General features: G+C 35.0%; 1 pseudogene across 1 annotated transcript in view; it reads right to left on the reverse strand.

The window, feature by feature from the left end:
• The window catches only part of LOC309636475 (ankyrin repeat domain-containing protein 17-like), a 98730-nt pseudogene that overhangs the window by 16719 nt on the left and 66732 nt on the right, over window positions 1-15279 (reverse strand). The window contains exons 25-28 of the transcript XR_014268512.1: window positions 13863-13958; window positions 12452-12567; window positions 1841-2012; window positions 252-698 (exon numbers count right to left, since the gene is read on the reverse strand). The product of XR_014268512.1 is annotated as an ankyrin repeat domain-containing protein 17-like (transcript). The remainder of the gene's footprint in view (window positions 1-251; window positions 699-1840; window positions 2013-12451; window positions 12568-13862; window positions 13959-15279) is intronic.

A 15279-nucleotide genomic window follows, 5' to 3' on the forward strand; every position in this document is an offset into this window, starting at 1 on the left:
AATTTAGCAGAACTGAAATACAATAATAATCCCTGAGAAACCATAATCAATACTCTTCATGGGTTCAGTTTAACAACCAAAACGAAGAAATTACACAGTAATTCTTTAATTCAAATGAAATCATGCCTTCTTTAGAACAAAGACAAACCCTTATTTTGTCAGTTGTTCATCTGCCTGCTTTACTAAAAAATTCAGCAACAAAGTGTTTCATAATGATACTATAAATCATGAAAATGAAAATTGGAACTAACTTTACTGAAGCCTTGACAGAAACAGATTTTCTCTCTTCTTTGGAAATGTAACCAGAACTGATGGCTGCTTCTTGCTGGTCACAGTGGTGGTGACCATAGCAGGTGAATGATTGTCACTCTTTCGGCTGCTGTTGCTGTTACTACTTTCATCACTGCAGCTGGAAATTCTCATGTTATCACTGTCTCCACTCTCGCTGGTACTGCTGCTCTTGGACTCTCCATTCACCTTCTCTGGCTGACTGTATGAGATTGGTAGTGGATCATCAAATATAATCTGAACATTTTCTGGAGTAATTTTATTTTTCCTGTTTTTCCTCTTTGAACTGGTTGTAGTTATGCTATTGTTTCTTTTACCATGGGAACCTGCCAAAGTGGTCCAGGTTGCAGATATACCTATGGTAGTAGTGATTGTGGCACTTGGAGGCTCTGTCGAGACTGCAGGCTCATCTGTAGAAGTAGCAATACTGAATTAGCAAGTTCTAGCGTTCGTGGCATATATTTAGCTTTAAGCACTCGACAAAATAAACGCTGAATTTACTTTACTACTACTATTAGATATAAAGTTATCAGTCATTCCAGCATTCACTGGTAATGAGATGGATATGACTGATCTATTCTCTCTGTCCCTAAGTTCTAAACAACACATAGTAGGCAGTTATAAAAAATATTTCAGGGACACTTTGGGAAATATGAATATGTACTGTATATTACATATTATTACATAATTATTAAATGTCTTAAGTGTAATAATGTTATTGTGGTTATGTAAAATAATGTTCTTTTACTGGGAAACACTGCTCAAGTATTTAGGGGTAATTTCGTATGATGTGTACAACATATATAAGACTATGCAAAAAAAGAGAGAGGAAAAAAGATAAACAAATGTGCCAAAATGTTATATGAATCTAGGTGACTTACAGGTGTTCATTATACTAATCCTTAAACTTTTCTGTAGTTTGAAATTTTTCAAAATAAAAGGCTGGAGGAGGGGGAAATTAACACACACACACAGCATAAATATTTGGTGGTTTAATGACAATGGTTCTTTCTAACAATATCCTCATCTCAAATAATTTTTTAGTTAGAACCTTGTTAAAAATAATTCCCTCATTTAAGAAAAATCTGAATATGGTCTTGACTGTAGATGAAATTATGGAATTACTGTTAAGTTTTTAAGGTATTATAAATGGTATTGCAATTATGTAAGCAAATGTCATTCCTTGGATGTGTGCTGATGTTTTATAGATGCAATGTCAGATGTGTGCAATTTACTTTCAGACGGCTTAGGAAAAAACTATGTATGTATATTTAGAGAAAAAGATAAAGCAAATATAGTAAAATGTTTATTTTTAAATTAGGTGAAGGGTATTTCAGGTGTTTGTTTCATTATTCTTTCAACTTGTGTGTAGGTTTGAAATTCTTTATAATAAAAAGCTGGGAAGAAGTCAATAAATGAAAATAGCATATAAATACTTTAGGCCTTAGTAACGTAGAGATCTTTTTTCACCTTAAGTTACTGATATTTAAGGAAATATAATTTTGAGTAGAATGTATTACATGAAACAAATCAGATGGTTTAGAGAAAATACCTTCAACTTTATGCTTTTCTTTTTCTTGAGCAGCTTGGAGTTCAAAGTTTTCTTTATTTTTGGCTTCGATCTCTTCTAGTTTTCTTCTTTGTTCTTCTTTTTTCTTTCTTCCCTTCTCCTTTCTCTTTTCTCTTTTTGCAGCCAAAGCCAGCCTCCGGCTTTCTTCCCTTAACTGTTAAAGAATCAATAAAACAGAATTATAAGACTGGAATTTACCTTGGAAAAAAGTTGTCACATAATGTCATTTTATCATTAAGAGTACTGGGATACCATACAATTCAAAGTCATCTTAGTTCAATTCATTGTTTGATCAAGATCATACTCAAATCACTGTAAAGAGAAAATAATATTTTTAAATGTCAAGATCAAATTAATGATAAAAGACAACCTAATCTCAAAATGGATGAATGATAAAGATATACATAACTTCATAATCACCACGGAAATATAAATTAAAATAACAAGCTACCATGTTTTGTTCATTAATTTGGGAAAATTCAAAAAGATATCAGGTAGCAAATGTTTGGGAAAATTAATTCTTCCCTACACTGCTATCAGTATAAACATTAACATTTTTAGAAAAGTAATTTGAAGCCTCCTATGAAAATTACAAAGTGCTTATCCTAAGAATATATTCTATAAAATGACTACGTCTAGTGGAAAAATATAGGCTCAATACTTTCCATTGCAAAGCTGATTACAATAGTAGTAAATGGGAACTAGGTAAATCCATGGGGTGGGGTCGGGGGTGGGGATAAATTAACAACAGTATACATTCACAGAATACTAGGCAGCCATTAAAAGTTATAAATGTATAGCTGGGAAAATGCTCACAATTTACATTTGCTAGGGAAAAAAAGGCAAATTGCAAATCAATGATCTCATTTATGGGGGGGGCAGTGCTTTATGTGAATCTATCCGTGGGAATTTTAAAAAAAAGGCTAAGAGGATACAAATCAAAGGCTTCCTAGTGATGACCTCTAGAGCATGGGCTTGGTCAAGAAGTAGCAGAAAGATGGTGACTTTCAATGCTACTTTATATGACTGTACATTGTTTCTATTTGTTAAACTGGATACATATGACTTTCACAGTCAAAAAAACTAGGAATAAGTTTTAAAGTCCAATAACATCTCTTAATAAGCTATTTTAACTATTAAATTTTCCTCTTTGGCTCATAAAATGGTAAAATCATCTACAAACTCTTTTGTTTGCGTGTTCTCTAAATGACATTTTCAAAGTACATATTCCTTGATATAATCTAGCTTTCTATATATTTTGTGTGTATTTTAAATATGTGTCAAAACAATGATACTCAGTTTATGGAAAATGTCACAATATCCTAACTGCTGAAACCAGCCCTTAAAGACAAACTTATAAGCCAAATCAGACTTACTTTTCTTGAGAAAAAGTCTGACTTTTAATTAAGTCTCTAGCTTTTGCTAGACACTCCTCCTCCCTTTTGAAATAATCCCTGTTGGGTGCCTAAAAGGTTTTGCCCACCTTGAAAGTTCTCACACTCTGGGGCAATGCACCATAATTACATTCTCTTGGGTAAGAGATATGACCTTTGCTTCTGAAAAGGTAAATAATTAAGGAGAATCTATAGAACACCAGATACTTTCTCAAGCAGATGGATTTTAGGAAAGAACACAAGTGGAAACTGGAGATATAAAAATTGTCTGCATAGTACCTACCCCCTAGAAATTTTTGCTGGTCTTCCAGAAGTACCCAAGTTTCCTCTGAAGACCAGTAAAGGAGGAGCTTTTGACCTTTCCAAAGGACTGAGAAGAAAACAGTAATTGGTGACCTTCACACCCTAGTTCACTACAAGGGAGGAGTACTACCTGATTGGTGAGTTTGAAAGAAGGAACTGAGCGTGTATGACTCAGCTCATTCAGCCTTGCTTTAATGTAGCTAAGATGCCTGTCCTCAGGAGCTGTACTTTCTACATCTTTGCCTGAGCTCCAGTGAGGGAGGCCTGGGGTTGATCTGTTTTGCTGACTTACGAAATAAACAGGTAAGTGTAAAGGGAAGAGAAGGAGTAGAAAGGGGGGTGAAGGGTGTGCCAGAGAAACATTTTCAAAGCAACTGTGGCTATAGATAGATACTAACCTCTCCAATTTAGAATCAGGAATAATAAAACTGATATTTTATCTATATCACATCTGTATGGACAAAAAAGCCTTGAGAAAGGTACAGGAAATAGCTTTAGGGGGATAAAAATAACAAGTGAGGTTTAAGACTTTTGGCTCAGCCAGATGAGTTATTAATTTTGCTTGATTTTAAAAATGTGTCCAGTGGTAAGAAGTAATTATGATTGGTATTCAAGGGGGGAAGAACTTTTAAAAATAGAAAAACTAGAAAGCAGGCTTTCCTCTAAAACCATCTGGCCTTAGGGGTGGGTAGGGGTGATGGGCTGGGATAGGTCTTAGTGTATAGGTGTGGCTGGGTCCTTAGGTATGAATGTGCCTCAGAGCTTACAGAGTTCAGTCAGTGGAGGCTGGCCCGCTGGCAACAGTCTGAATTATCAAATTTTAGAGTTTAGCTCTAAGGGATAAGTAGTTACTCTTATTTCTAAATTTTGAAGTTATAAGGCTGGTATTTTGATAATTTCATAGATCTTACTAACCCTTTAGACTCACTAAAAAGTGAGATACAAATTCAGAGGTCCTAGGGAAACAATTTCTTTCTGGGGGAGAGATCTCAGACTATGGCTGCCAAAGGACCTACAAGGTATGAAGCTCTCTAAAACTAAGCAGAATTTGACAAGATAGATACAGACTTAAGAGGCATTATTAGTTTGCAGGTGGTAGCTGAAACTAATAAATTAAAGGAAATCACCAAAGGTAAAAGGCTATAACAATGTGTGTGTGTGTGTGTGTGTGTGTGTGTGTACACATAAAGAGGGGGAAGGCAGTGGGGAAGGAATATCCGTTATTAAAAGGAAGACCAAATGAGACTTTTAGAAAGGCATATATCAGGCAGAAGAAGACAATCAGGAGAAAGCAGCTACAATAGGAGAAGAGTTTCATAAAGGAAGGCAAATCGACATTGGTAAGTATCACAAAGTATCAGTAAGGACACAAGTATGAGATGTCTAATCTTATTCTGGATTTGGCAATAAGATGCCATTGGTGACCTCTGCCATAGTTAGTTCACTGAATTAGTGGAGAAGTAAGCAAATGGTCCTGGACGGAGAAATAAAAAGAAAAGTAGAGTCAACAAGACATAGATTAGTCCCTTAAAATATTTAGATAAGGAAACAAAATACTAAATTTGAGGTAAGGTTTCATTAGGAGAGTTAACTTCATGAAGTTGTACAAAGAGGGTAGGAGTTAATGAAACAGCAGGCACTAAAGTATGGGAGAGGTGGTAATAACTGATACAAGATCCGAAAGAGAAAAGATGAAAACAGAGTATTTAAACCATGAGACTCGAGTAAGTCTGAAGGTGCAGGTAAACAGGGTTAGAAATTCAGCCTACATTCTATATTTTCTCACAAGGTACATGCCTAGACCTCATTTCATTTACCGGGGAACTACTACATGTTTGTGAGCATGTGTGGGGGAGGGTAGAGGTTTTGAAGAAAAGAGTCAAATTGCAGAATAAATAACCTCATTGTGGAAAAGGAAAGAAAGGGCACTAGTCCAACTGATTTTTTTTTTCTGGCTGCAGGATCTTAGTTCCCCAACCCAGGCCCCAGCAGTAGTGAAAACACTGAGTCCTAACCACTGGACTGCCAGGGAATTCCCTAACTGGTGATTTCTAATTATAGATTCAGGCAACAAATTGATGTTTGAGAGTTAAGCTTTTTAAGAGGAGAATTTAAGGATTTAGGGAGAGGCAGTCCAGACTAAAGAAATACCATGTGCAAATCTGTTTTTTTCCTTTTTTGGTCGCACCTCGCGGCATGTGGGATCTTAGATCCCTGACCAGAGATAGAACCCACGCCCCCTGCATTGGAAGCGCGGAGTCTTAACCACTGGACCGCCAGGGAAGTCCCCCATGTGCGTATTTGGATACAGTTACGTGAATGAGACATGTGAGTAGAAAACCACAGTGAGTGAGGAGCCTAGAGAAGACAGGAAGAGCTGAATGTCTGAAATTTCCCATGCAGACAATGAAGACAGACGGAAGGATTTCGAGTAGGGAGTAAAGGCAATCTTATCTGTGTATCAGAAACTATGGGAACTGGAAAAGTTACATCGGAACAAAGAAGGATTAAACTGAAGGCAAAAGATGACAGAGGCAAAGGTATTTATTTATAGACAGACTGTTAAGAAGCCTACTGCAATACTTCAGGCGAGAAGTGATAATTTAGGAGAGGATGGAACAGAAGGCATAAAGAGACTGCCAAAGCTCAATTAAAGGTGATGATGATGATGATACTGATACCATTAATATTTAGGGGGTTAATATGTGCCAGATACTGGATTAAGTTACTTTACTACACTAACTTATTTGATGGATATAGAGAATGCGGAGCAAAGATAATTGAGAATCTGAAAACGACATCAAGATTTCAGTTATTTCTGAATAATCAGTAGTGGTATCAATAACAGAAAAAGAGATCAAGGAGTACAGGGGAAGGGAAGGGCAGGATCCAGCGAAAATTTTTTGATAACTATGTACTAAGCATGGTTCTAGTCTCTTAGGACTCAGCAGCAGACAAAATATCCCTGCCCTCATGAAGCTTACATTTAGTTGCTGGGGGAGGCACACAGATAGCAAACATAATACATTATATAGTTTTTTAAAAAGGTGTTAAGTACAATGTAAAACAGGAATACTGGAGCAGAGGAAGAGAAGTGTGTATATGGGGACATGCAGGGGAACATGAAGGTGAAGTTTAAGTAAACATTTAAAAGATTTGAAGTAGAGCAGGCAAAGAGAACAGTAAGTATATAAGCTGTATGTTCAAGTAGGCCTGGAATGTTTAAGTAGGCCAGTCTGGTTGAGAATAATAGAAAATGACTTTCAGAAAGCATATCAGGAGACCTCATCACCTAAGGTCCCACGGGGCATTTTAAAGACTTTTTATCTTTTACTGTGAGGGAAATGGCACTGTAGGGTTTTGAGCAAAAGAGTGATTTGATTTAAGTGATATAGAGGATCACTCTGAGAGTTAAACAGAGAACAGACTGCAGAGCAATGATGGAATCAGGGAGACCAGTTAAATGACTACTGTGGAAATACAGGTAAAAGATGATATTAATGACTTGAATCAGGGTGAGAAGTGATAAACAGTGACTAGGATCCTAGATATAGTTCTAAGGCAAAGGTAACTAGATTTTCCAACACAATGGAGGACAGAGAGAAATCAAGCATGATATCAATATCTTTAGCCGGAGCAATTACAAGACAGAGCTGTGGGTTTGGAGTGGGCAAAGATCAGGAGTTCACATTTGAACAGAAGTATGAGATGTCTAATTAGGTATCCAAAAGGACATGTTGAGTAGCTAGCTAGATATAAGAGACTGGAATGTAGGGAAGAGGTCTGGGCTAAAGATATAAATCTGGGATCAGCTAGATTATATTTAAAGGTAAGAAGCAGGATGAGATGACCAGTGGATAAAGAACATCATGTAATAAGCTAAATGACTTGCCAACTCAGAGGGGAGAAGAGGAGGAACTAGAGATACAGAAGGAACATTCAGGAAGATAAGAGAAAAGCCAAGAGTGTGTAGTGTAATGGAGTCCAAGTAAATAGAGTATGTCAGGTGTTATTAGGCTTAGTACGATAAGGATAGAGACATAATCACTGGATTTAGCTAGTGAGAGTCCCCAAAGACCGTAAAGGCATAGTTTTGGTGGAGCTGTAGCAGTGAGAACCTGGTAGGAGTAGATTCAAGACAAAAAAGAATTGGAATACCCAAAATAGACAAGTTTTGCTGCAAATGGGAGCAGAAATGGGCTTGTAGCTGAAAATGGGGGGGCGGGGAGGTACGTGTTGGAAAAATCAAAAGTTTTTTTTAAGATTGGATAAAGAAGCTTATATGATGATGAGGATGATCCAGGAGAGGGGGAAAATGATATAGAAGAAAAGAAAACTGCCACAACAATGTTTCTGAGTAAGGGATGGCAGACAGAAAATATGATGTAGTTCACAAATGGAGGGATTGGCTCCAAGTTTATCTAGTAATTGGTAGGAAATATATGGGTACAGGGCTTGGTGGGTTGGGAAGATGAGGTAGGGCAAGTCTCTGGCAGTTTTCTTCTGGTGCTTCAGTTTTCTCACGGAAGTAGCATGCAAGGTCATCAACTGAGGTTGAAGAAGAGGATGTACCAGAAGTCACAGGATAAAGGAGAAAGAAAGAATGGTCTAGAAGAATGGGAGAATAAATTAAACTAGGGAAATATATAGTATGACTACTGGGCAGCATTAAAGGGTTCACTGTCACACATTTAAAGTCAAATTAGTCATCAAGGTTGAATGCTTTTTTTTCCTTAGACACCTTTAGTTACTAGGCTTCAGTTAAGAATAAGGAGAAAGAAAAGAGTAAGGCCAGTGAAGGGTGGTACGATAAATGGATCCTACAATTTATTGGTAGACAGAATGTTTTTAGGATTGCTGGAGTTAGAATTCTAGAGGGAGTAAAGCTGAAAAGACAAGAGGCGATAATCAGAGAATGAAATGTATGAAACTGAGATTGTGAGGTGGGCATATTAATAGCTTCAGTGGTGGCAAAAAACCCAACTGAAAACATCTATGAGGAATATTTTAAAAATATACCATACGTAGCTCCCTAAAAGATTATAAAAGTTTACAAAGAGAAGAAACAATAAGTGATAAAGTAGAGGGGTAAAACATTAAAAATGCAGACCAATAATACCCACTATGGATTCTAACAGCCCAAAATATAACCTAGTTGTTAATGTCCTAAGAGAAGAAGCAATCAACTGCCAGAGTATTCCACAGTTAGACCAGATGCACTGCTCTAGAGCAGGGGCTCTTCCACATAGTGTTTGCTGCATAAGGAGACAAGGGAATCTGATGAATATAATGAGCAGTATTCTCAGCAGCAATGTTTACAAACCTATTACCCAACATTTTCAAATTAGAAAGGTTGATCAAAGGAGCATTTTCACACAAGCAGTAAGTTACCCATGCAGAGCATCCAAGTCAAACCAGACAAGACCACTCCAATGATACTTCTAAATCAGAAATGGTGGAGCCAGAATGTACTGAGCCTCAAAAGGCAAAACAGTGTATTTTTCCAGATGTAAATCATGCATAAAAAATAGTGAACCAAACCCTATCTCAATCTGATCATTTTTTAAATAGAAATAGAAAGGGGCTGGAGTTCAGGAAAGAAGAGTCTCGTCCACAGTCTAGAATTCTATGTACCATCCCCATTCAAAACTGTTTATAAAGTATCAGTGCATGCAGAAGAATTTGCATCTAATTAATTTATGATTAGGAATTAATACTGGAAAATATGCAATGACATTGAAAGAAGTTCCTTTTGAATTGCTTTAAACCTGAGGCTCTGCAAGCATGAACATCTAGGTTAAGAAAGACTGGCAAGAATTCAAGGAAACAACACTTACGTATTGCTGATGGTAGTAGGAAAATATTCTGAAAGTATCAAATTTAAAATATACTGACCCAAGTGAAGAAACTTACTCCATAAAAATAAAAGCACCAAAATATAAAGAAATATGTATAATGATATTTATTGCAACATTATTTGTAGTAACAAAACTGGAAACAAACCTACTATGGAGTATATTATGCAGTTATAAATCACTATCAGTTGACAATATTCTTCACTTATTGAGAGAGCGAAAAGCAAGTATTAGAGTAATGTGTTCGCATGATTCTAATTTTTAAAAAGTACAGTTTTCATATACATGGATATTTATTTGTTCAACAAATGTTTACTAACATGCCAGGCACCATTTTGTAGTTCACACAATCTAGTGGTAGAGAGAGACAAACAAGATAACTAAGTAAAATACAGTATTTAGAATGTTAGAAGATGAAAATAAAGAAGGGAAGAAGAGTAGGAAGAATGTAAAAGGGAGACTAAAATATGAGGCAAGTGAAGTGACATTCAAGGCAGAAGGCATAGCAAGAGCAAAAAGGATGGTCATTATGGATAGAGCAAAGTGACCAAGAGAAAGTAGTAAAATAAGATCAGACAGGTGTAAGAAGTGGTGTGAGTGGGCAGAACATGTAAGGTCTTAAAAGGCTTTAAAGGTTAGAAGTGAGGACTTTTAGTTAATTACCATACCAGGTTTTGAACTTCAGTTACCTTACAATGATGGCGTATGCTTTTCTTTTAGTTATCTTTGCATAGTTCACAGTTTAAACTGAACACATTATTGTAATAAAGAAAAAAGAAAAAAAATCATTGAAGTTGATTGAGAATAGACATGCACAATAGGACATTCCTAAAAGCTGCTTCTTGACTTTGTGATCCACAGGTATGCAAGTAAATCTCTAAATGTATTTCATGTAACGTATAAACAACAAAGGTATGAAACAATTAAAGATTTTATTTAAGAACAGATATCTATGTCTCAGCTATAGAAAGGATGCCTTCTAAGATTTATAAAAATGCAAAAAGAAACAATATTATGAAATAACTATTACTTAGCGATTCTAACATCTAAAAACGAGAGAGTAATGCAAAAACAGGATATTATAATATTATAAGGAGAAAGCACTAAAAGGTAGGTTGACTTCAATTAAGGGAGGAGAGGAAAGCAGGGAATTTAGAATAAAAAAAGTGGATTTAAATCTTAGCCTAGCTTCGGCAAGTTACTTAACTTCCCATAGATTCAGTTTCTCCATCTGTAATATGAGGGTAATAATATTTCTTACAGAGAAGACTCAAATAATACATAATCTGTCATACAACTTGGCCCTATTTCATTGCCTGGTATTTAGTAAACATTAAATAAATATTTGATGAAACTGAATATTAAAAATAGATAAAGTAACAGTTACAATAATTATAACAATATCTGTTCTCAATGTGTTCATATTCAATTAAAACTTCAAAGTGGCCAAAAAAGCTAATTTTCATTTGATCAGAATCTAAACTAGGAAGTTGTTAAAATGAAGAACTCTGATTTTAAATATATTTTTCAGAAAATAATAGTGTATTTTCACATTGACTTTAGAACAAAATGTTTAAAATAATTCATATTTTCTTTATGTGAGATGAAATATATAGCTTAACAAAGTCAGTAAGTCTAATTAAAAAGAATGGACCTGACTCAAATGAAAAATGTTATATATACAATTGACCTGTGAACAGCACTGTGCAGGCCCACTTTATGCGGATTCTTTAAATAAGTACTACAGTACTACATAATCTGTGGTTGGTTGAAATCCATAGGCTTGAAACTGCAGATACGAAGGGCCCAAGTGTAAAGTTACATATTGATTTTCAACTGCATGGGGGTCGGGGGCCCCAGCCCCCACTATCACTGCATATCCTTTATAAATCTAAAAAGTGTATGTTAAATTTCATAGCATTTTTAACCTTTTTAAAAAAGATGAAATACGGCAGAATATATATTCCATAATATTCAATACCAACCAATTCTTTTCCTACTATTACATTCTAGAGTACAGTTATTGATAGGAACAGAGAGTAAAGAAGCAGCTATGGGACTGCCCAAACTGTACATTTGTTTGGAGTGTTTTACTCCCCATGGGAATAAATGGGAATGATACTGTAGCGTGCCTGAAAGAGAAAAATACAAGAGAAATCATCCATTTTAAAAGGTACGCATTAAGGGGCAGGAAAGGAATAAAGGCGCAGACGTAGAGAATGGACTTGAGGACACGGGGAGGGGGAAAGGTAAGCTGGGACGAAGTGAGAGAGTGGCATGGACTTATATATACTAACAAATGTAAAATAGATAGCTAGTGTGAAGCAGCTGCATAGCACAAGGAGATCAGCTCGGTGCTTTGTGACCACCTAGAGGGGTGGGATAGGGAGGGTGGGAGGGAGACGCAAGAGGGAGGAGATATGGGGATATATGTATATGTATAGCTGATTCACTTTGTTATAAAGCAGAAACTAACACACTATTGTAAAGCAATTATACTCTAATAAAGATGTTAAAAAATAATAGATATACAATAAATTTCATGCATTTAAATTGTACAATTTTATAAAAATAAAATAAAATAAAAAGGTACGCATTAAACATTCCATCAACTGGTCGTATTTCACTAGTTGGTCATGGCTTGGTAGTGTATGCCTTCGTAGTGTATTTGGTACTTCTGATAAATCCGTTGGCAACAAATTACAAGGTCTACGATCAATGAAGTACAGACTTGGATGGGGATTAAGAGAACAGTTGAGATAATTGAGCATTAGAGGCTAGGTTCCCTGACTTGCAGATCAATGCAATTCCTACAATAACATTTTGTTAATTTGATTATAAAGAAAACTATTTTCACGATATAATGATGTTTAAAATACTCATAATTCTCTCCACTATTTGAGCCAAACTTGGAGAGAAAACCATGTACATAATTTAAAGCAAAACCAAAATGAAACAAGAAACCACAGATTACAAATTAGGAGGAAAAGAAGCTGAAAGGAAAAAAGTAGGTATTTTTCATATGTAAAGGTTACCATTACCTTTTCCAAGTCTAACTCCTCTAATAAAATGCTGGCATTTTTGTTTGCTTCAGCAGCCTGTCTATCTTTGGCTTGTACTATCGACTCATACAAAGGTGACACTTCTTCAGCATCTCCTAAAATGAAAAATTAAGATGTTTCCAGACTCAAAAAATTAACATTTAGAGATTCCTGAAAACATGAAAATATTAATTGAGGTACTTGAATGAACATAAGCAATAAAGATCAGTAGTAGGGCAAAACAACAGTGCAAATAAAAACATAACTTAAATGGTATATTTTTAAAAATACATAAGCAAAGAGCCTCTATTGTTCTTCAAAATAATATCCATTTGACTGGTACTAAAATTATTTACTCCTGTAATTTAAATATGAGAAATCATACTGCAAATAGAGCTGCAGTAATCTGTCAGCTGGTTAATGGGCTAAAGGAAAAGGTCAATGTCAACAAAAGAAAATGGGTTTAAAACAATTTAAAATACTTATTTGGCAAGAACTGTTCTCAAATACTTAAGCTTTGTTGCTATAACTTCTTGTGCTAGAATCATTCATAAAAAGCATGTATTTATAGACTTATCTCAGTGATTTCATTCTTTGCACATACACTTTTTGACAGGAAAGGGATATTTCCCTATGAAGACAAAAGCTTTATTTTTAATCTCTGCCCCCCTTCCATAAGGGGTATCCAGGAATATTAATTGTCATAAATGAATCTACAGGCAGGCAAGACAGTGGATTAGCTATGTTAAATAAAACTTATGGGAAAAAGCTGTTCACTATCATGTGATAACTGCTGAGAAAATGAAAGACATTTTTAGATTTTCAGAGGTATGTCTTAGGATTTATTCAAATATTTTGATCTCAACTAGAATTCTAAAGGGATTTATTTTATTTTCCGTACTTTCCCTGCAAAAATCCTAGCAAATTCATTCTTAAACTGACAGTTACTCCAACTTTTATATTATGCTGAACATGTTAAGAGTTTTCTTGACCATAATTAAAAGTACTGTGTTAATTTTTGTTTAGGTCTAAAAAGAATCCACTGACTTGTTCCTCTCAGAAGAGATATCTGTCTGGATAGATTATAGCACTAATGAATAGTAACAATAATTTGCTTTAGATAGTTTAGTATTTATATTAAAATTAAATTAGCTTAAGTACTATTTAAAAAGATAAAGTAATTCTAAAACAGAAAATGTTTTATTACTTCATGAGGTAAGTAAATCATCTGAAGAGTTTCTTAAATATTATACTTCATTCCCAAATACTAGATAAATGAAAATTGCTATGTACCACACATTATTGCTCAAACTAAGACTTGTTTTATCTTAGTGTGGAATATACATATATATAAAAAGCCAAATGGGATCCCAAGCTCATATAATGGGGATGAATTTAATCAGTATATTACCTTATCAGTGATCGTTGCTATGTATCTCATACATTCAGAATCTGATGGAAACTGATTGACTTCTTTGACTAAGTAGCGTACCACCTTCACATGACCCTAAAAAAAAGATATTAATGTCGGACTGAAAACAGACTCTATCAGGATTCAGTGAATCTAGTCTGTCTTAACTAAGATTCCATTAACATTAGTGCCACAAAATAAAGACTTAAATTGGGTATTATTCGCACTTTAAATGAAAAAGAGACAGGCTTTGGTTCTAATAAGTTAGATAAATCTACATTGTTCATTTTCATCCTACCCTCCAAAAAAAAATACAGAATAACGTGACCTAAAATTCTAAACCATTCTGAATTTAAAAAAACAATAAAGTCAGTATGAAGAAATGCAGGATATGTGTGAAAGAAAAGAAAAACCTCATCTTTTTTTTCTAGCTAATTCGTTAGAACTGAGTATGCTGTTTCAATTCTAAGCATTAAGAGAGCAGAAATAACAATTTTGTTCTTTCTTTGAGATAAAAACTGAATGCATAGCACTATACTAGGTAGTGCAAAACAAATAACATACACTTTCTTAAAGCTTGAGCGATGATTATATTATTCACTGTAACACAGTTCACTAAGTTCAAAATCTTTAGACCAGCCTTCAAGAGGCTCTCTACTTTCTCTAATCCACACTACTACTGACACAACACATATAAACAGATGAATAAACATCTGTTTATATTTAGTACATTTCCTCTATTGCATTTATTTCTTCCTTCTCATCTGCATCCTTTTGAACTATCCCTATCTTTTAATGAATAGCTTAAATGCCATTTGCACCTGTCCTTGATATCTCACCAACACTTCTACAGTATTTAAACTATTTATATGGGACAACTCATACAGCTACCTGACTTTGTGTGTGGATCCCTGATTATTACATTTTGTACAAAATGCAACAGTTGGAATCTGTACAATGTAATATGCCAACAATTACAGTTGTACATGGTAGGTACTAAGAAAATAAATAATGGAATGAATACAAAGAGTATAAAAGATTAAGTGCCTTTCTTAAGGAGCTAAGTCTATTTGAAAAGATGAGATATATGCATGTTAGATGTTAAGGTAATAACAATATATATTTGTCAAAATAAATGATAAAGATAATAATGAATTGTAGAATTTCTACAACCTTTAAGAGATTAGGTATCTCAATGTGAGCTCAAATGGAATGGGAAGAGTTTCTGTAGAAGGGGAGATTTACACTGTACCCAAAGAATGAGTAATTTTGGAAGAATGAGGAAGGACATGGGCATTCCCAAGATGAGAACAAAGGTGCTATGAGAGACAGTGACAAAAGACCAAGCAAGGAGAAGACTCCACATTAGGGACTCAATGGGAGATGAGTTCTAAAAGCACTAGATTGGGCTTTGAAT

This window comes from Balaenoptera physalus, assembly GCF_965194825.1.
Source record: "Balaenoptera physalus genome assembly, chromosome: 10".
Lineage (NCBI taxonomy): Eukaryota > Metazoa > Chordata > Mammalia > Artiodactyla > Balaenopteridae > Balaenoptera > Balaenoptera physalus.